The sequence below is a fragment of the Ambystoma mexicanum genome, chromosome 11 (genome assembly GCF_040938575.1).
Source record: "Ambystoma mexicanum isolate Mex_15411 chromosome 11, UKY_AmexF1_1, whole genome shotgun sequence".
In the NCBI taxonomy this organism is placed as follows: Eukaryota; Metazoa; Chordata; class Amphibia; order Caudata; family Ambystomatidae; genus Ambystoma; species Ambystoma mexicanum.
The window spans coordinates 276,963,582-276,985,219 of record NC_090934.1 but is presented as its reverse complement, the minus strand read 5'-3'; positions in this window follow the sequence as shown (position 1 = coordinate 276,985,219).

Here is a 21,638-nt window from a genome sequence, read left to right as displayed (position 1 = left end):
TAATAGATGACAAATTGTGACAACACGAGAACCCAGACTGACTCACATACAGAAGATATGACGACCAGAGAATGACGTAAACAGATGAAAACTCCATGGACAAGGGGTATTGTGAACCTAAAGTTAGAGGACAATGTCAAAAATAAGAAGCTTAAGCTGTAAGCATGACGAAGATATTCAACCAGTTTACATATGTACATATGCTTGGAACCACAAGAAAGCTATGAAAACCGTGTGGCTTGCTATGCTTAGTAGACAGATAGTGCGGCAAGCGCCACCTATACATATCTACCTCAAAAAAGGCACATTATATAAGTATATTTCCACTTTGAACAAGGAGCAGAATGAACCCAAAGGTTACTAGAGGCCACACCAGAAGAGCTTTATATTTAGCAAAATCAAGAACAAGCGGCAGAAATGAAACTCAGCAGAGGCAAATCGTGCCAGGAAGCCCAATGTTGTATCAGTCAAAATGTACAAACAGTAGCTACAATTAAATTGAAGCAAAGAACAGACTATCCTGCTCTGAAAGGTCCAGATAAGAAGCCAAATGCAGGTAGTGGGTGAAACAAAAATAAAATACACAAATTACATGAAGAAGAGGCAAATTCACAGTGTCTGAATCAAGTGACCAGCCGAGCAAGCATAACTAAGACCTTCACACCTACACATGGCAGCAGGTCAGGCAAAGATATCAGAACTTTTCCAGACAGTCGAGGCAGTCTCGAGGCCAACCACAGTGAAATAATTGACGCATGGCACCTAAAGTGATGATTGATTGTAACAATAATTGGAGGAAGGCCGGGGAGCTAAGGGGCACCCTGCACCTGGCCGACCATTCTGCGCTGCGTGCTGGTAAGCAAAGTGGAAAAGTATGATTGGGATTGGTGCCAACCCAATCATAGTGGACCAAGTAATCAAGGCTCCTATAGTTAATAGAACCAATAAGACGTCATACTTTCAGTGACGTCTACAGTAGCCATTTTGAAGGTAGGGCTTAGATGCCCCACCTGACAGTGTTTTCCCAGTCCCCTTACTCCTTTGCCATATACAGATATAGTACCTATGTTAAAGTTACCTTTCCTGAACCAATAGATTTGCATGCCAACTTTTAAGTGTTACACGTCAATGATGACGAGTTTTCAGTATAAATGTTATGTTTTTATGAAGCTCGTTGGAGTTGTGAAGCGAGAAAGAAGATCACGCATCCACTGATATTCATGAGACTCCCTGTTTTCTGTACTTGTCATTAAAAGGACTCCTTTTGCGAAACCATCGAGTTGTCATTATTGATTGGGTGTTAGAGTATTAATCTGCACCCCCATCCATCTCACGAGTGCTGCTATCTTGTCATAAAGTGCTTCTGGCTAAACCTCAACCCTATAGGCTTGTTGGAGGTCTTAGAGCACATCAGCGTGAGCTAAGAAGCTTCCTTGGACTGACTAATTATAATAGGAAGTTCATTGAAGATTATGCAGAGGTCACAAGACCCCGATCCATCTGTTGAAGGTGGGGTTCAAGTGGGAGTGGGGTGCAGAACAAGCCGAGGCAGTAAAACAGCTCAAACATAGCCTCTAACGTGCCTTGACTAGCTTACCCTGTCAAGAACAAGGACTTCTTCTTGAAGAAAGGGTTCTCGTAAACATGCTTGACAGCAGTATTATATCAAAAGCATGACATGATCAGTAAAGTAATCTGCTATGCAAGTAAGACTTTATCCTCTGTGGAGGAAAAATTCAACGATTGTGAAAAGGCACTCCTGGCAACGGTGTGGGCATTGAAAAATTACCGCCAGTTCATCCAGAGGGAACACATCATAGTGCAGACTCCACACTAGCCTTTGTAATACCTTCAAAGTGACCGAATCCGGGCCGGAAATGTGAGCAAATCCAGAATTACTTCCTGTATTCTGTCAATGCAAGGCTTTCCTGTGGAGGTCAGATGTGGCCAAAACAAAAAGAGTCCCCTTGCACAAGGTCTGGCTGACTTGCTTGATTGTGCCAGAGAAAACTGTCTCGAGGACGAAAGTTTTAAAACCTAGGACAACATGGAGGGGTACCTGAATTCCCCGCACAAAGTCTATGAAGAAGACAAGTGCAAGGGAATGCCCACAGTTTATGTGGACGGGTGCTCCTACCATGTTGACAACAATGGGGAAAAGGAACTGGTGGCCGGCGTTGGGAATGCCTGGTTGAATGATGCCCTGCAACCCTCCACTGGGTACAAAATTGGTCCCCACAGTAGTCAGGTGGCAGATTTGATGCCAGTTCACCAGGCCTTCCTCACTGCCTTCCTCACTGCCATCGAACACCAACTCCACAAACTGGTCATAATCACCGATTCAGATTAAGTCTGGAACAGGTTCATTGATCACCTGGTTAATTGGAAAACCAGAGGCAAGCTATGTGCTAATAACAAACCACTTAAACATGGCAAGTTAATCCAAAATATTGATGGTCACCTCTAGTGGGATGAACACCTATTGGAAGAAGATCAAGGGTCATTCCAGAATAGACAGGCCAGACCAAACTGGAAACGACCTAGCTGACCAGGTGGCCAAAACAGGAGCCATCAAGAGGGACTTCCTTGAGGTCGTGTCCCTGTTGGGGGAAATCCAGGTCACTGCTTTCACTAGGACCCAGACAAATGCTTACAATGAACTCACAACTGCCCAGTGGAGTAAAGAGACCCCAGATGCTGATTTAATCATTGCACAAAAAGGGGATCTGATTATTGGGAAACTTTATGAACACATTGAGGACCAGGAGAACTTTCCTCTGACGGATACCGATTACATTGGGACAGAGGACCTCAGGGTGTTGATGAAGGGTACAAACATTTTCCAAACCCAAGGCAGTTTGTTGGTAAGGAGATCCATCTCTGTCTGGGACAAGTGGGTGGTACTTACCTCATTCTGAATCCTGATGCTTAGTCACACCCATGATGCAGCCACAGCCGGTCCTCAGGGGTTTCACACTACTTTAGAAATCTTGCAAGAGTTTGCATACTGGCCACACATGGGGCAGGACCTCGACCAGTACTTGAAGGGGTGTCTTGTGTGTGTACAATTTCAGTCAACATCACTCACACACCGAGCTCCTCTCCAGAAGATGGGGATGACACTGCCTTGGTCAGATTTACAAGTAGATTTAATCGGGCCCTTGACTCGATCCTCTAGGCGGAACAAGTACATGTTAACAGTAACATGCTTGTTTACCAAATGGGTTGAATGTCTCCCAGCCCCAAATTTCAAGGCAGAAACAGCAGCTGCCCTAATGATCAACCATATCTTCTCGTGTTTTGGCCTTCCCCAAAGGATTGTGTCAGACTGAGGTAGTCACTTTACCAGCGAAGTGATGACAAAGATGTGGGAGATACTTGGGGTAAAAAGAAAGCTTCACATTCCATACCACAGTCCTCTAGTGGGGGGGTTGAGAGGTACAATGAAACCATTGTGAGCATTCTAATTTTGTGGCGGATTCTGGGCCAAGTTGGGACATCCAATTACAGCTTGTCCTGATGGCCATCAGAGCTACACCTTCTTCTGCAACCAAGATGTCTCCATTTGAACTGACTGGACCACAGATGGTGCTACCTCAGCATCTGCTCTACAGAACACAAGAGCAGATGCTGTTAAACACCTCCACAATTCATGAGTATGTTGAGAATCTAAGAAAACACCTTCAATATGCTTTTGCATATGCTCAGTGGGATCTGGAAAGATCTGCAGAGGGGATGAAGAATCAATATGACTTAAAACAATCAAAAAGGAACACCAAGATGGAGACAGGGTCTACTTGTGCAATTTCCAAAGGAACTAGACCAAAGAGTGGACATTTTTACCAAGCTGTCACGGTCCTTTTGAAATTGTAGATAAAATGTCACCTGTCGCCTATAAAATCCGCATCCCAAAAGGAGAACTGACAGTAGAGAAATGGGTCCATATTAATCAGCTAAAGAGTTGTCACCCTAGGCACACTTTGCAGCAAATTGAGGAGCCCCGAGAAAACCAAAAAGAGCAGACATTTGGAGAATAAGAACAAGACAAAAAGAAAAACCAGAAGGGAACAAATAGGTTTAGAGGTATAATTTTTTAACAGGGATTATTGTTCTTCATTGTCAGGACGAAAGGGATTCCCCAAACATCTACCCAAATCCATAGTTATCTGTGTCTTGTGGGTGAGAATTGTTCTTGCTGTCTGAATACTGTCATTATTACAACTTTCCTGGAGGGCAGTCAGTGGGAAAATGTAGTAACCATTTTGTATCTATTTCAATAGAATCATACTGGTTGCGGCCTTCATAGACCAAGGAAGACCTCTCTGGGGACCTGGAAAGCAGAGATGGAAGAAAAGGCTGGGGGTGTCGCTCAACACCACAAAGGAAGACCTCAGGGAAAGCTGTGGGTGTCGCTCCATAATCCAATGAGAGACAATTCGTTGATCGTGGCGTACCACTCTGTGACGGAAGAATGACGCCTATCCGATGAACCCCGCTTTGCCCTACCAATGAACCCCACTTTGCCCTACTCTCCCTCGACAAGGAATCTCAAGGGTCAGGGTGGGGGGGTGATTTGTGGGCTACATTGAACCACTCAGCAGAATTCCCATTCATAACTAAGCTGCACTTTTGGAGTCAACAGCAAAATGGCTGGTTGGCACCTTGGAGCACCAATGCATCAAAACTGCATTTTTCAGCAACAAAAGGATGGCTGTACCATCTTGCCAAACCCCTATTGGGCGTGTTGGAAAAGGGGGCACAACGAGAAAGGTGCCAGTGTGTTCTTGGGGGCACCCAAAAGAGGCAAATCAAAGCAGCACTGCTCTGCTGCTTGCAAAAAGTTCCCATTGAAAAGGGAATATTTTACACTGAAAAGGATGTTGCCCTGATGCTCTTTTCAACTACTCCACATCACATTGTTTTTATCAGAAAGACTCTGCCATGCCCATCCATATCCACATTGTGCTTCAGCAGAAGAAAGCATGATCCCTTAATGACATGCTGTGCCAGCCAAATCTGAAAAGTAAAACAAAATAAACTTAATTTTCAGCCACAGAAAATGCTTCACATTTGAGTCACAAAATGCCAAAAAGATCAATGCTTCAAAGAAATCACATCTCTCTTGGCCTATGTCAATTTCAGTGCATCTGATTTGTTTTTCAGATTTGGCTGGCACAGCCTGTCATTCGGGGATCATGCATTTGTCAAACAAATTGCTGCATACAAGAAACTAACTATGGCTATAGAACAATGTGGGAAAAATACCTGTTTAAAAGTGTATGTTGGATAAGACCCTGCTTTTATCTAGCAATGTAAAGGGGTTTGTGTTGTGAAACATATATGGGAGGTTTTATTCAACAGGCTTTCTTCTGATTCAGAACAAAAATAAATAAAATAAGGATTTAAATTGCATTGGCTACATGGGGAAATCAGCACCAAACACATTTCTCCTTGGGGGTTGCTAGCAACAGAAGGCCCCTCACAGTAGATTCTAGGGCACACATGGGTGATAATTGCTACCAGGGCAGACTTCTTTCTGGGCTGAAGCCTCTTACAATATAAATTCTGGGCCGCCAACCTGTGAAGTGGAGAAGTGGCAATAAACATTCAATCAAATTGGTAAACCCCCATCCCCACCCTGGGCTGAATTGACAGTTGGTGGTAGCTGAGAAAAAAATGGGCCACGTGAAGGACAAAGGCCTGCCCCTTTTGTTTCCAAAGACTATGTTATTAATAAAATGTTAAGACTTTTATCTTTGCAACAGGACTTCGCAAAAGTTAACAGTGTAAATGTCATGTTGGGAACAGAAATGGCAGAGAAGTGGACATTCTGAGGAAAGTGTACATTAGTCATTGTGAAATTCAATACTGATATGGCTAATACAAATCTATACACATATAGAGTTATAGAAATTTAGGCTGAATATTTCTCACTGAAAACAACAAAAAATTATAAAACAGACGAAACAATGTTCTACAACTGTGAGAATTGGACTGCCATGCTCTATGTAAAATATGTAATCTGCCCATGTGATTTGTTAAGATGCGGGAAAATTAACTGTGGGAGGTTCTGTACGTAGTAAACCCACATCATAGAGCTGATGTCATGTCTCTAAGAGTCCATTCAGTTAACAATAAGGCGGTAACAATCACCCCTGACCAATTCACTTGTTTAGGGGCGTACTCAGCTAAGCCTGCCCTACCATATAATTCTGTGATGTCACCATGCTTTATATAAAGGGTGGCTGACAGGACTCTAGACAGACTCTCTCCTGAATTTCCAGCACCTGCGTTCCTCATCTTCTACATCCATCTTGCCAGATTCCAGATTCCACTGCCAGGCCAAAGCATAGCTGATCCCACCCAGCAAAGCCTTGATCTCGAAATCCTACTAAAATTCCTTTAACCAGGAGAAAAGCTGAGGTACCTTTAGCATCATGTGCCCCGACCGAATTGCTTCCCACTAACTGCATCCAGCTGTACCTGTGACATCCTGTGACCAGAATTGTCCAGCAGTTTGCTGTAAGGGGTGCCTGCCGTGTGGTGACCAGACCTGGTTGACTGTTTCAAAATCACAAAACTCAAGTGTGGACTGTTAGTATGTCCCATCCCATAGAAACACATGGCCTACCCATTCTGACTCTTTTATCTTTATTCCACCCTCTAAGCCATCCTATCCATGCCTTGGTAATTTGTCCTACTGTCAGAATTATTTGTGCATCTTGTCTGTGATTTCCTAGTGTTAGCGCCATTCTTTTATTCACCCCATCTTGTAACTCCTTAGCGATATATGGAATAATTGAAATGAATTCCCATATAGATCTGAACGCGGGGTGAAAGTTTTTTGTTGCAAATTAACCCGGGATCCTACCGTGTCTTTCTTTAACAATATAGTCTTAATAATCTAGTTTAAGTAAAATATGTCTTTCTTTCCCAGCCAATTTTCTCTCTCTCGCGGCTTCATTATGCCAAAATCAAACCTCCTTTGTTCTTGCAAATCTCATCCAAATCTTCAGCTACAACCATCCTTTTACTCTTATATTGTCCCTGTGATATACATCTATTCCCCAGCCCAAAAACCGCATTCCCAATCCGAGTATTTCACCCGTTTTTCATAAACACCATTTGTGACATTTAAAACTGCATCCATGTAAAATGCAACTTTCCAACGTGTGATTCGGATACATTGTGTTCTTACTTTCAATTTGTTATTGAACTGTATGTCTTTTGTTGAGAACTTGCCTTGTGTTTGTTAGTGTTTATCCATTCCTGCTATCGTGAGAAATCAGATTTGCCTCATAGATTTAACCACACATTAATTATTTACTTGTCAATTTCCGAGTGTCATTTTGTGCCATTGCAAATGGCTTTAAAATCCTCTTATTTTATGAGGGAAGGTCAGATTTTGATTCTGTTTGCTGCACAATATCCCTGACTCACTGCTGCTTCTTTCTGTCCACTCCAAATTTGACTCCAGGGGGTTTGGGAGAGCATTGCAGTGGGAAATCTTAACTCAGATGCTATCTACCCAAAGAGAAAATGTGTGTGTGCTTTGTGTATGTTCTTGTAGAAGGTTAACCAATTGTATTGTTTCAGTTTCCATTGTAATTATCACCCCATTGGTGATTGCTGCCCAGTATTAAAATGTGTATGATTTCCTTTGAATTTTAAAAATAAATAAGTATTGCATTCACACCAACCGGCCTGGTTCCTGGTCCATTGTGACTCGGGGATGGTTGTGTGCCATCTCAAATTGAATTTGTAGAATATAAAGAGAAAGCATTTAATTGTGTGCTTCATACTAGGCTAAGACCAAGGTGCCGCCGATTGAAATCCTTAACAGTAGCTAAGTAACCATACCAAGTATTATCATATTTGTTATCTTATAGATTGATATGCAAATGGATATTCCTCCTTTGTGAAAGGTACAGTGAGCTAAAACATGTGGCTGCAGACTCTTCAGTGGGTACATTCCAACAGAACAGGTTATCATGCCATGCTATTTCTTGCAGAGTGGCGCCCTGACCTTTTCTTGTATGTAAAAAGGAACTTGGATTTGGTCACCCAGAGTTATAAAGTTTTACCCAGACATGGAGCCCTTGAACACTGTGCTCAGAGAGGCACAGCGCTACCTAACTGATGAGGCCTGACTAGGCCAAAACACGTGTGTGGGCTTGCTGTTGCTACTTTTGTTCAAAGGAGTATTGCCATAGCATTTTGGTGCTGGAATGCTCAAGTGGGTGGGACATAGATATTCCTCATTTGTGAAAGGTATAGTGAGCTTAAACATATGACTGCAGACTCTGAGTGGAAACATTCCCACTCAACAGGTTATCATGCCGTGTTTTTTCTTGCAGAGGGGCGCCTTGACCTCTTTTTCCATATTACAGGTATGCAGCCCAGCTCGGCTTACCTGAAGCAGATGGGGCAAAGCATCAGTCGGCTCTTCTTCTTGGCCACGTAGGTGGTGCGATAGTTGTAGTTTATAAAAAAAAAATCTGCATTTTTCTTCAGTTTATATCCACATCTGTAATTATGGATTAAATGAAATCACATTTTTTTCTGCTTCTGGCTCAATTAGATATACACATAGTACCACTTGTGCTTTATACATTTTTCTCCACTTTTCGTCACTGAGTAATATGAGCCCTTTTTTTTCATCTGAAGACTTGATTTCTTCATGATTATGACTCCTTTAACTCTTTTATTGAAAAACATTATATATTCTTGCTCCTTACACAAGACTTCACCTTTTTTTCTGACCTCTCAGCTGAATACAATAGTGTGGTAATAAGACCCGAGACGGCGGGCCAATAACGCCTCAGGTAATGCCCCCGGGTCCGTAGTTACAGGCCCAAGCGTAGCGAGGGCCTTAACGAAGCAGGGGTAAGAAAGGGGATTGGGATTAGCAAGTCTCATTTTTTTTATCTGGCACTGACATTTTATGGAGCTATAGCCTATCAAGATGAATCGTTCTTACCGTTCTTGTTCAATTTAATAGGGAGCGCAGGGAGACCGACCCAACCAAGTCCGATCTCTTGATATGAGGGACTACTGCCTCCTTGGTGTCTGGTTGCATCCCCTGTTGCCACAGGAAAAACATCTTCAACTTGCACGCTATAGGTGTGAGTACAGGGTCTCCTTGCCTCTTTCAGGAGCTCCATATAGCTCCATGTAGTCTAGGAGGAGGTTCAGGTTGCTACAATGCAGGGCCCATGTGACCATGCAGAGAAGGTCACTTATGGCAGATTGTGTTGGAACACATTGAGATTCATCTCGTACAGGAGATCTCGTGTGCAAGGAATTCTACAATGTTGTTCGATGGAGAGGTTCAGGAGATTAGGGCCCAGGCACTAGCAAGGCTGTACAAATTCCTTGAGTTTTTGGATCATTCTGCATAGAAGCTTGATCGGAGGAAAGATGTAGGGAAATGTCTCTCATTCTGTTTTGGCTGCCTCCATGCACAGCATGTTCTGATGCTGCACAATGATCTATTCCTGCAACAATCTGTGTAGAGAAGATGTGTTGTGACACTTTGTTGTTTAGAACCCATTTGTGGGCTTCAAGGAAAGACATACTCAGGACATCTGTTCAGACAATAAAAGTCCCCTTCAGGTGGACAAATGTCACTGACAAATTCATTATTATGAGCTACAGCTAGATGCCCTGAGCTTCCCCATATCAGGGACGTAACTTTCTTCAGCAATCTGGCCCACTCCCCCGCCCCCAGTCCTCCCATCCGGCCTGATTGGCCACTGCTGTTTCCTCCTAAACACAGGCCTAATGACCTGGTGTAACGTTGGCTCCAACGCCATTGCCACGGCAACTGCAAGCCAGGTGAGTGCCCTTGCTCCCCTGTGCTCCCCAGCCCCATAAGAGATGTTTGGCAACATCTAGTGCTCCAAAATCTGCACTTATCGCACGCTGTGAGCGTGGGCCATCGTCCCCTGCCCGCTTGCACATACGGCCCACTTCCCGCCTCCCAGCCCTCCCAACCCACCTGATTGGCCCGTTACACCCTCTTAACTGACTTCTCTGGGCAGCCTTCTGCCCGGCAGCCCCTTCAGCTAAGGGCCCGAGGCAAAGGGCAGCTCCTACATTGGCGGCTCCAAGAAGTGTCTGCAGGTGTCAGAAGGGGAAGCCAATGAAGCCAGCAATCAACAGACACCAACAAAAATTGTACGTGTGGCATGGGTAGGGTGTAGAGCAATTACTCTACTCCAGAAATCCCCCGCCGCTCTACCTTACCTTTCCATAATATAGACTGCCATAGAATTACACCATGCATACTTAGAGAGAGTTTTGACCGCTAGCCTAAATCTATTCATGGCTGGACTGTAAATGTTGCCTTGCATTACATACTAACATACTTGTCAATGTTAACTAGTGCCACACCTGGAAAGAACTGTGAAGATTCACTCATGGCTCATCTAGATAGAAATGTGAATGTTAGCATGTGCAACACTTAGATGGAATTCTGAACTTCAGCCTGCGTCGCATTTAGATAGAAATGGGAATATTAGCATCTGCCACACTTAGATGGAATTCTTAACTTTAGCCTGCATCACACCTAGATAGGATTATGAATTTTAACATGTGCCACACTTAGATGGAATTCTTAACTTTAACCTGCATTACATCTAGATAGGATTATGAATGTTAGCATGTGCCACACTTAGATGGAATTCTTAACCTTAGCCTGCATCGCATCTAGATAGAAATATGAATGTTAGCATGTGCCACTCTTATATGGCATTCTACACTTTAGCCTGCATCGCACCTAGATAGAAATGTGAATGTTAGAATGTGCCACACTTGGAATTCTTAACTTTAGCCTGCATCGCATCTAGATAGAAATGTGACTCTTAGCATGCGCCACACTTAAATGAAACCATGAATGTTACCAAGTGCCACACCTAGATGGAATTGTGATCACTAGCCTGCCTCATATCTAGATAGGATACACTCAGTTGGAATAATGAATGATAGCAAGAATCACCCCTCGACATAATTGCAAGGACAGCAATGCCAATTAACCAATCCACTAACAATTTCACCCCTGTGCATACACCTCTCAAACTCTAACCAAACACAACCACAAGCCTACAACACAACAATCCGCACAAACTGCACTACACTACAACAACAAAACAAACCACAAATAGACTCGCACAAAAACACATGACCACTACCGACCGTAAAAAAACCCAGGTCCAGCCAACGGACCCACCAGGCGGAGGCTGCCAACAGCAGATCACTGCTCTCTTGCACTTTTCCAGCTTATTCCCACTAACTCACCCCTCCTTCCCTTTTTTCAGAGCCGCCAGAGTGCTAGGGGACCACTCTGGTGGTGATAGTGTGAGGTACAATTATCCTTTAACATTAACATTAACATCTTGCAGAGGGGCGCCTTGACCTCTTTTTCCATATTACAGGTATGCAGCCCGGCTCGGCTTACCTGAAGCAGATGGGGCAAAGCATCAGTCGGCTCTTCTTCACTTGTGTATAGGCGCGTTACAAATGCCATATCATATCATATCATATCATAAGCACTATCCTCAATTGTACTACAATCATAAATACCATATATACTTGAATTATATAATTCCACTCTATTACAAATACTGTGTACTTCCCCTAAAGTACCTATAGTTACTATGAACATATTAATATACTATCTGTTGCCAATGGCCAGATTCCAAGACGCGCTATCCGTGTACACCGGCGGCTGTCTGCAGATCCAACATTGCAACCAATCCCAAAAAATATGACGCAACTCACATTTTTCACCATCCAATCAACGGCCGTATTTGATGTCTGTGGACATCACGCTGAACCCTGATGGGTTCAGAGGCATCCACAGACCACAAATCAGGTAATTATTCCATGGACCGGACCCAAATATCACTATTTTATTTTTAACTACTATTTGGCTCCTTTAAAAAAAATAATAATAACAGGACGGATTTAAACCAAATTTACAAAAGCACAGTTTCAGGACCAACCCACCGCTCCTAGCACAAATTTGGTAATCCTCCATTTAGTCGTTTGGGCTATAGGCACAAGACAAATATTTTTTCCATTGCGTCGATGAGGATTTGCACAAATGTTAGCACCCCTCTATAACCTATTATTTTTTTGCCTTTATGTTCCAAGGATCTCATGGCAGACATCGGTCCTGTTACTCTGCTGTAGGATTTCCTTATAGTGCCTTAGAAGTAGAGCCTATTCACCCGTTAGGTCTTGCGGTAGTGAGTGGATGCAATTTCACAGGACTTCAAATGTTAAAAACCAGGACAAGGGAAAACCACCTGTCCAGTCTCCAGACAGCAAACTCTCTCCCACATCCTTGACAATTCATCCGGACTCACTTGCCCTCTCCTGCTTTCCACTCCACATCCGCATGTTTGCTTACAACTATACTTTTAGAGAGATGACTTGAAAAAACACACATCATAATAAAGTGCTTTTACAAATATGTATAGAAATATGTTATTCTAAAAGAGTACAATTTTAGCGTTTTTTCCCTCTTCTTGGATGGAAGACTGCTAATACTGGAACGCAGTCCAGCTGAAGGCTTACAATAAATGGCATTTGGGCTTTATGAATGTACTTTGAAGACAGGATCGCAACAAAAGAAAATCTATGAAGCAGTACACCGTGTTGTTATTCATTGCATGTCATATGCATTGTTCATATATGATGTGAGGAAAATGGGACAATCTACACAGAAATAACACATTTTGGTCTGTCAAATAAGAACACTTGAAAATAAGAGGATAATTTAAAAAAATGTGTGTGACATATATCAATAGTATTGAACGAGGGCATACCCTTGGGTGGCTAACTGGTTCTATGTGTGTGCCTTCAGAATACAAATGTTCCTTTTGCATTTCTTACTACGGAACCTTAGTAACTCTTTTCTAAAACAATGGTTCATTACGTTAACTATCACTTATACATACTTTCAATGCCCCACCTAAACAAAGAGAGGCAAGTAGTCAAGTATTTACGAGGCCCTGATGGTGGTTATTTGTCTGCAGATCTTCACAGTGGGGGGTCGGATGGGGGGCAGGGGGGGGGTGTTGACTGCAGGGCTTCACTGGGACAGGCAGAAAGAAAGGGCCTGCCGAAAGCAGCACATCCCCATGCGCATTACAATCTGAAAACAGGCAGTAGATGTTCGCTGCATGGCCCTCATGAGAGCTGGACCCTGTGCTATCGAACAGATTGCCCATGCCTCGGGCTGGCTGTGCTGCAGACCATTTCAGATGTTCATTCTTTGTGGGCGAACAAAACGAGTACCCTGTCTTGGGTGACACCTGTTAGGTTTGCACCAAGAGCTACTTGCTATAAATCTAGTCATCGTCAATTGTTTTCAAACCGTTGTGTTTATAATTCAAAAAAGGTAGCAGGCGCTCCTCTTTACACAGAACATGCCGTGATAACCTGCTCTGAGATGAGAGTTTGCAGCACACGCTTTTTGCTCACTGTACCTTTAACAGATGGGAAATATCCATTTGCATATCAGTCTTTGTCCCGCCCACATGGGCAGTCCATCACCGAAATGCTATGGCAATTCCTCTCTGAACAAGAGTACCAACAGCAACCCCATACACGTGTTTCCACCTTGTTGGGCCTCATCCGTGAGGTGAAGCTGTGCCTCTCTGAGCACAGTGAGCAGGGAGTCCACGTCTGGTTGCCGCCAGGTAACTCAGGATGACCAACCCCAAGTTCCTTGCAAATATTTAAAAAAAGGTAGCAGGCGCTCCTCTCTAGAAAGAATATGGCATGATAACCTGTTCTGAGATGAGAGTTTGCAGCACACGCTTTTTGCTCAGTGTACCTTTCACAGATGGGAAATATCCATGTGCATATCAGTCTTTGTCCCGCCCACATGGGCAGTCCAGCACCGAAATGCTATGGCAATTCCTCTCTGAACAAGAGTACCAGCAGTAAAGAAAGGAAGCCTCCTGACATACACAGACCACCACCTCGCCAAACCCAGCAGTGAATAAACAGAACAGAAACCAACAAGTGGGAAGGAGGGCAGGGGATAACACTCACCATAATACTAACAATAGAATCCCGACTTTCTGTCATAAATTACTATGACAAAAGTGATATTTTATGGTATGGGGATACCTAGTTGGGATAATACCACTTCTGAATTGTGCACTTATAATAGTGAAAAACACCGGCGGGCCTGAGAACATCCCCAAGCCTAACCCCTGACCAAATTGCCAATGAAGCATGGCACTCCTACGTGAATGTTATGTTATGTTTAAACCATTTCTAATGTACAGCCTTCACTAACTAGGGCATCATGGCGCTCAAAAGGCAAACAATGTAAAGGAAGCTAGAGAACCAAGACACACATGCTAATCTCAGATAGAAAACAGAAAGGTCTTAAGGGCCCACCAGAATGGCAGAAGATCACAGATCCCGTTAAGTGACAATGGGATGCAGGTCCATAGTCGCGCTGTGACAACTGAAAATGACAGACCTCTTAAACACAAGTACTTAAAGCACGGGACAGAGATACGCAGGGCTGCAGCCGAGCGGATAAGATGAGAAGATACATACTGACAGAATGTAGCTTGGTGATATTAGAGCCCAATTTTATAGAAGGCCCGATGAACGATACACAGAGCCTTGAACTTAATCTGTTGAGACACTGGAAGCCAGTGAAGGGAGTTCAGGATGGGGGAAATGGAAGAGCAACTGGAAGCACCAGCGGCAAGCCTGGCCACAGAGTCTTGAAATATCTGAAGCCGATGAAGAAGATAAGCCGGTTGTGGAAAGTACTATGATTTATAACAATCCAGGGAACCAGAAGTCAGGGAAGACACATCCAGAGGACGAAACTGTAAGGGCAGGTAAGGAAGTACTTCACACCTGGTGCGCAGCTTGAAATGGACAGACTGGCACACCAAGCTCACCTGGACATGCATAGACAAAGAGGCTGAAATCTTCACACCCACCCAAGTTCAATCAGCCAGAAGGTAGATGACCAAGGCGAAGTCTCAAGTGAGGATCTGACAATTAAGACCACCATTTTATCGCCATTAAGGTGAAGCCAGTTGTGACCAATCCAGCGATGGACGGCAGAAGGCAAGAATGACAGGGATCAGTATTAGCAGGGAGGGAGAGATCAAGCCTCACCAGAATCTGAGTGTCATCCACGTATGAATAACTCCAGAAACCAAAAGAGTGAATTAATTTTACAAGAAGTTGAATATAGACATTGACGAGAAAAGGAGACATGGCAGAACCCTGGGGTAGAATAGATGTGTAGGGAATGGGGGTAAAATAAAAGGAGACAGAGAGAGAAAGAGAAACTGAGTGGAGTCAGAGAGAAAAGACAAAACAACAGGAACCACTCCAGGACCTCACCACAGAAACCCACCGATGATCACCTCTCAATTAGGATGCCATGGTCAACAGTTTCAAATGCAACAGAGAGGTCAAGCAAGTTCAGAACAATGACACCACCCTGATCTCCAATCTTAGCCAAATCATTGACCGCTGACACCAGGATGGACTCTGTTCACCGGCCAGGCTGACACCCCGACTGGAAAGGATCAGGGAAACCAGAGTCCTTGAGAAAAGAATGAAGAAGGGGGTGTGACTAAAGATTCCAAAAGCTTCATAGGGACGGAAAGATGAGAGATAGGGAAAACATTCAAGGAAATAGAGAGTTTGGAATTGGGCTTTTAGAGAGTGGAATGATCGAAGCATACTAAAGTGCTACCGGAATGTGGCTATTAGTAAAAGATGTGTTGACAGCAGCCGACACCAGATGTGGAATAGAATGAATAATGACTTTGAGAATTACAAGAGAAATCATGTCTGATGGGGAAACCAATTTTAGGCCCTGATTAGCTAAAATGATGTCAGAATCATTAAAGACCATGAATTCGGCCCATGAACGAGAGAGGTACCTAGAGGGCCCGTTTCAACAGTCCTGGTGGAAGAGGCCAAACGGCTAGCAATGTTCTGCCAAATAGCTACAATCGTATCATGAAAGAATGGAGAAAGCAAATTGCAAAGGCCTTGTGATAAAATAACCTTATTGGTAGAGGGCATAGATGAGAAAGACTGAACACGCTTACAGATTTCTTTATCAGAATTTACAGCTGCTTCCACACAAGAGGCAAAGTAAGAACATTTTGCATTGATGACCTCATGTTGGTAAGCTCCATTGGCCTTGCGCAATGCCAGGCTTGCCAGTTAGCAGTAAGATATGAACCACTTCTGTTCTGCTTGGCTGCGAGCCAGCCAGAGGCAGGTGAGCTCGACAGAGAACCAAGTTTCAGAGGGTTGGCCATGAGGCCTGGAAGATTTAAGGGGGGCCAAATGATTAGTGTTGGTAACCAGCACTACAGTAAGAGTCACAAGGTCAGGTAGAATACTGAAGGGAAATAAATGAGAAATGTGAGTAGAAATGTCAGCTTCAGAAGCACTACGGCAGCGCCTCAAGTGGGGGCACGAAAGGATGGGACTGTGGCTGAAGGACACACATTACCAGCAGTAGGTATTCACATGGTCAAACCAAATAACTGGCAAGCAGGGCTATATAATGACATGGGAGTGACAGCCGAATATGAGATCTAAGGTAATGCCAAGTGAATGGCAGGACCCCTTTACCAGCTGTGGGAGATTAAGAACAGTAAATGAAGAGATCTAATTATTCACTTGTAAATCACTGGGATCTTTAGGGTGGAGATTAATGTCCCCCAGAACAATAAGGGATTCATATTGCAAGCAAAGTTCAGTTACCGTTTCCAAAAGAACTAAATCAAAATCCGGCTCATAACCAGGAAGACGGTAAGCTAGCAGAAAATGAAGGGTGCAAGAGGGGGAAAAAGTGACATGGAGCAAAAGATTTTCCAAATTCATGGTATGCTTGACAGGTACCACTGAACAAGCAAAGATAGCATGATGTATCAGGACGACCCCCCCGCCAGGGCGATGTGTGTCCGTCTACCCTAAATATACAGTAGTCAGTGGGTAGTGCATGAATGAAACAGGGGAGCTGAGGAATCCTTCAGCCAGGTCTCGGTAACACACACTAGGCCAGGTAAAGGTGATCAGATAAAAGAGCATGGCAAGATGTAGCATGGGCTACTAAGGATCGTGCATTAAGAAGCACACATTTTACCCACACTTTAGACTCATTGACGTTCTATGGGACTATCAGCAATGTTCATAAAAATGAAGCTGAGGCCCCCTAAACTATTAAGGCAATTTATCTACCAGTAGAGGTTCACACCAAACGCACCTGAGATCTGGCAAAACGTGGGTATTCATCATAAACTCTTAAATCAAAATAAGTGCCACCACCTGCCATATTGGTAAAATAAACATCACACTCAGGTGACATGTACCCATAACCTCTAGTGGTAACAGGAAATAATAAAATGAGGAAAGCCTAAAGCAGAATGAAGAAAATAGGTGGACCTGTAGGACTTACTAATATATTAAATGGTTATTTTGTCAAGCTCATCAAAGTGCACAAAGTACATAACCAAAGCCTATGAAGCTTGAAGCATTCATTATTGGTGAATCTTTTAATTCTTTCGATGGGGTGAGAAAATAGAAGTGTTCCTATATGACTTATGGAAGATAGAGTTAGACAAATGTGACTTTTCAAAGGGGAAAGACGGAACTCCTGATAATACAAGCTAGGAGATCTTGCAGCTATTTCTGTATGAACACCAACTATGATGATGATGATGATGATGAGGATTATTATTATTATTATTTTTTTTAAATGTTTTATTATTATGTATTTATTTGTGTGTGCATGGTTTAAATCACATAGTTAATAACTTCTAAAACATCTCAATTAAATTCTGTCATTGTACAATACATTTCAACACATTTCCATATAAACATTAAAATTCATAACTACTTTATTATATACAATATATGATATTCACTATTATTTGTTGTATAATTAGAGCTTTAATAACCACTCTACTGCAAGCTTTAGGGCCACAGAGTTCCCATTCAACATATTCCTCCACTGATTCTTGGTGTCAACATTCGCTAGATTGAAAACACATTTTTCAAAATATGTAACCGCCGGGTAGTAACACAGGATATATTAAAAGCAATACATTTTCTTTCATCTGTAGGTTTTTGCAAAATCAACACAATGCCATCTCTGGAGGAAAGTGGTTACCCCTATACATATACGGGGTAATTCATAGAATTTAGCACACACGTGGCGCACGCGGCTGGTGCACAGAGTGCGCGTGCGGCAGTCTGCGCCAGCCGCGTGCGCCAAAACCGATTTTAGCACACAGTGTATTCATGGATACTTACATCCATAACCAGATGTGGCGCAGAGTGGCGCAGCGACCCTGCAGCAGCGCCAGTTATGCCCCCAACCCTGCCCCCATGCGCCAAAAACATTGCCCAAATCCAGTACATGGCGCAAATGCCAGTGGACCAGCATACAGCCCCCAAACCACGAAAACGCGTGGAAAACTCCCTGCGCACCCCTTGGAATATGCATACCTCCCTCGCGCCAGCGAAATCACGTGGAAAACTACCTGCGCACCCCTTGGAATACACGTAACCCGCTCGCGCTAGCGAAATCACGTGTAAAACTCCCTGTGCACCCCTCAGGAACATGCATACCCCGCTCGCGCTAGCGAAATCGCGTGTAAAACTCCCTGTGCACCCCTCCGAATACGCGTACCCTGCTCACGCTAGCGAAATCACATGTAAAACTCCCCGTGCACCCCTTGGAATATGCGTACCCTGCTTGCGCCAGCCAAATCGTGTGTAAAATTCCCTGCGTACCCTGCTCGTGCTAGCAAAATCACATGTAAAACTCCCTGCGCACCACTCTGAATATGCGTACCCTGCTCACGCTACCGAAATCACGCGTAAACGGCACGCGCACCCCTCGGAATACGCATAACCCGCTCGCACCAGCGAAATTGCATGTAAAACTCCCCACGCACCCCTCAGAATATGCGCACCCCACTGCGTTAGGTAAAATGCGTGAAAAAAGTCCCCCCTGTGGTGTGGGCTGCCTGTGGGCCATGGGGAGGGTGGATGGGCTGCCTGCGGGTCATGGACTGGCCTGATGGGCTGCCTGCGGGCATGGACTGGGGTGATGGGCTGCCTGCGGGGCATTGACTGGGCTGATGGGCTGCCTCCGGGGCATGGACTGGGGTGATGGGCTGCCTGCGGGGCATTGACTGGGCTGATGGGCTGCCTGCGGGCCACCAATTGGGGAGATGAGCTGCCTGCGGGGCATGCCCAGGGGTGATGGGCTGCCTGTGGGGCATGGGGAGGGTGGATGGCTGCCTGCGCGTATTCCGGGGGTGCACGTGGACATAAGATTGGCCTGGCGCGAGAGTGGTACGTGTATTCCGGGGGTGCGTGGGGAGTTTTACATGCGATAGGCCTGGCACGAGCGCGGTATGTGTATTCTGGGGGTGTGCATGGAGTTTTACACGCGATAGGGCTGGCACGAGCGTGGTACGTGTATTCTGGGGTTGCATGGGGAGTTTTACACGTGATTTCGCTAGCGCGAGCGGGGTATGTGTATTCTGGGGGTACGCTGGCAGTTTCACCTGCAATTACGCTAGCATGCACAAGCGTGGTGAGCGTATTCGGAGGGGTGTGCAGGGAGTTTTACACGAGATTTCGTTGAAGCGAGCGGGGTACATGGATTCCGGTGGTACGGGGGGAGTTTCACATGCGATTTGGCAGTGTGTGCCCTTCCGGGTGTGCCTTCCCTCCCCATGCCCCGCAGGCAGCCCACACCACAGGTGACCACCCCACACCCCTGGCCATGCCCCGCAGGCAGCCCATCACCCCAGTCCATGCCCTGCAGGCAGCCCATCACCCCTGGGCATGCCCCGCAGGCAGCCCATCACCCAGTCCAAGGCCCGAAGGTAGCCCATCACCCCAGTCCATGCCCCGCAGGCAGCCCATCACCCCATATCATGCCCCGCAGGCAGGCCACATGGCACCATGCACTTGGGAGCCCCGACACACGTCCCCCACCCCACCCCTAGTAACGGGCACCTGCCAGCAGGCCCCAACTCATGTCCCCCACCCCACCCATCATTGACGGGCACCTGTAAGCATGCCCCGACTCATGTCCCCTACCCCACCCACCATTGACAGACTCATGTCCCACACCCCACCCACCATTGACGGGCACCTGCCAGCAGGCCCTGACTCATGTCCCCAACCCCACCCACCATTGACGGGCACCTGCCAGCAGGCCCCGACTCATGTCCCCCACCCCACCCACCACTGACGGGCACCTACCAGCAGGCCCGACTCATGTCCCCCACCCCACCCACCATTGACGGGCACCTGCCAGCAGGCCCTGACTCATGTCCCCCACCCCCCAGTGAAAGGCAACTGCCAGCAGGCCCGACTCATGTCCCCCACCCCCCACACCATTGACAAGCACCTGCCAGCAGGCCCGACTCATGTCCCCCCACCCCACCACCCAGTGAAGGGCACCTGCCAGCAGGCCCGACTCATGTCCCCCACCCCACACACCATTGACAGGCACCTGCCAGCAGGCCCTGACTCATGTCCCACCAAACAACATGTCCTCACTAAACAGACCCATGGTCCCAATGCCAAACCAAATCCCACCTGCCCCCCAGTACAAGCACACAACCATCCAGTGCACCCACTCCCAAATTACCCATGCCATGAGAGTCTTAAAAGAAACCACCATGGCCATGCATAAATGCACAACATAGCCACACAGTGACAACACATGACTGAGGCAATGTTCATTGAGACATGCACAAAACCAATGATAGTACACAACACCAATCATGCAGTAAAAAGAAATGTATTCAAAAACATAATGAAATAACATAATGAAAATCAAACTTGCAAATTAAGAAATAATGAAAGCAATTCCAAAAAAAAAGTAAAATCCAATGAAAAACAAAAATCCACGACATGAAAAAAAAAGTGGTCCATCGCCAATGTCAATATGAATTAAATAATCAAAAAAAAGAAAACCATTGATCCATGGGAATTGTAAAAAAAGAAAGTATGTACAAGTCTTGAACTATATACAATGCAAGTCCAAAGGGTCCATGATCGCAAAACAAAAGGAAACCTACAAAAAAGTCCAATGAATAAAAAACTATATACATAAAGTGGAGCAAAGTCCATGAACTCCAAAAAAAATATTTAAAACAAAGGAAACCTAAGCCTAGAGAACTATGTACAAAGGCAGCGGGCAAGTCCTACGGCTCACTTTTTGATGTTCCAGGCCAGAGCATCGTCGAACTCCATGTCGATGTTCCGGAGGTGGGTCTCTTCCCTGGCCTCGAGGTCTCGCAGGGATGCATCCATGGCATCCTCCAACTCCCTGCGAGTTGCCTCGAGGCACTCAGCCGGCCTCAATGCCCTGCGCATGGAGTTCTCTGACCTGACCACAGTGAACCATGCCCTCTCCACCCGCCGCCTCTCTACATCTATTTGCCTGCCCAACCGCTGCCACATGGAAGACACTCCCAGTCCGGGGTCCTACTGCCCCTCGGCCGATGCCTGTCCCCGGGGTGTTGATGGCCCTGAGCCATGATGCCTCCCACACTGAACCTTCTGCTGCCTCTGACGCAACTGCCTCT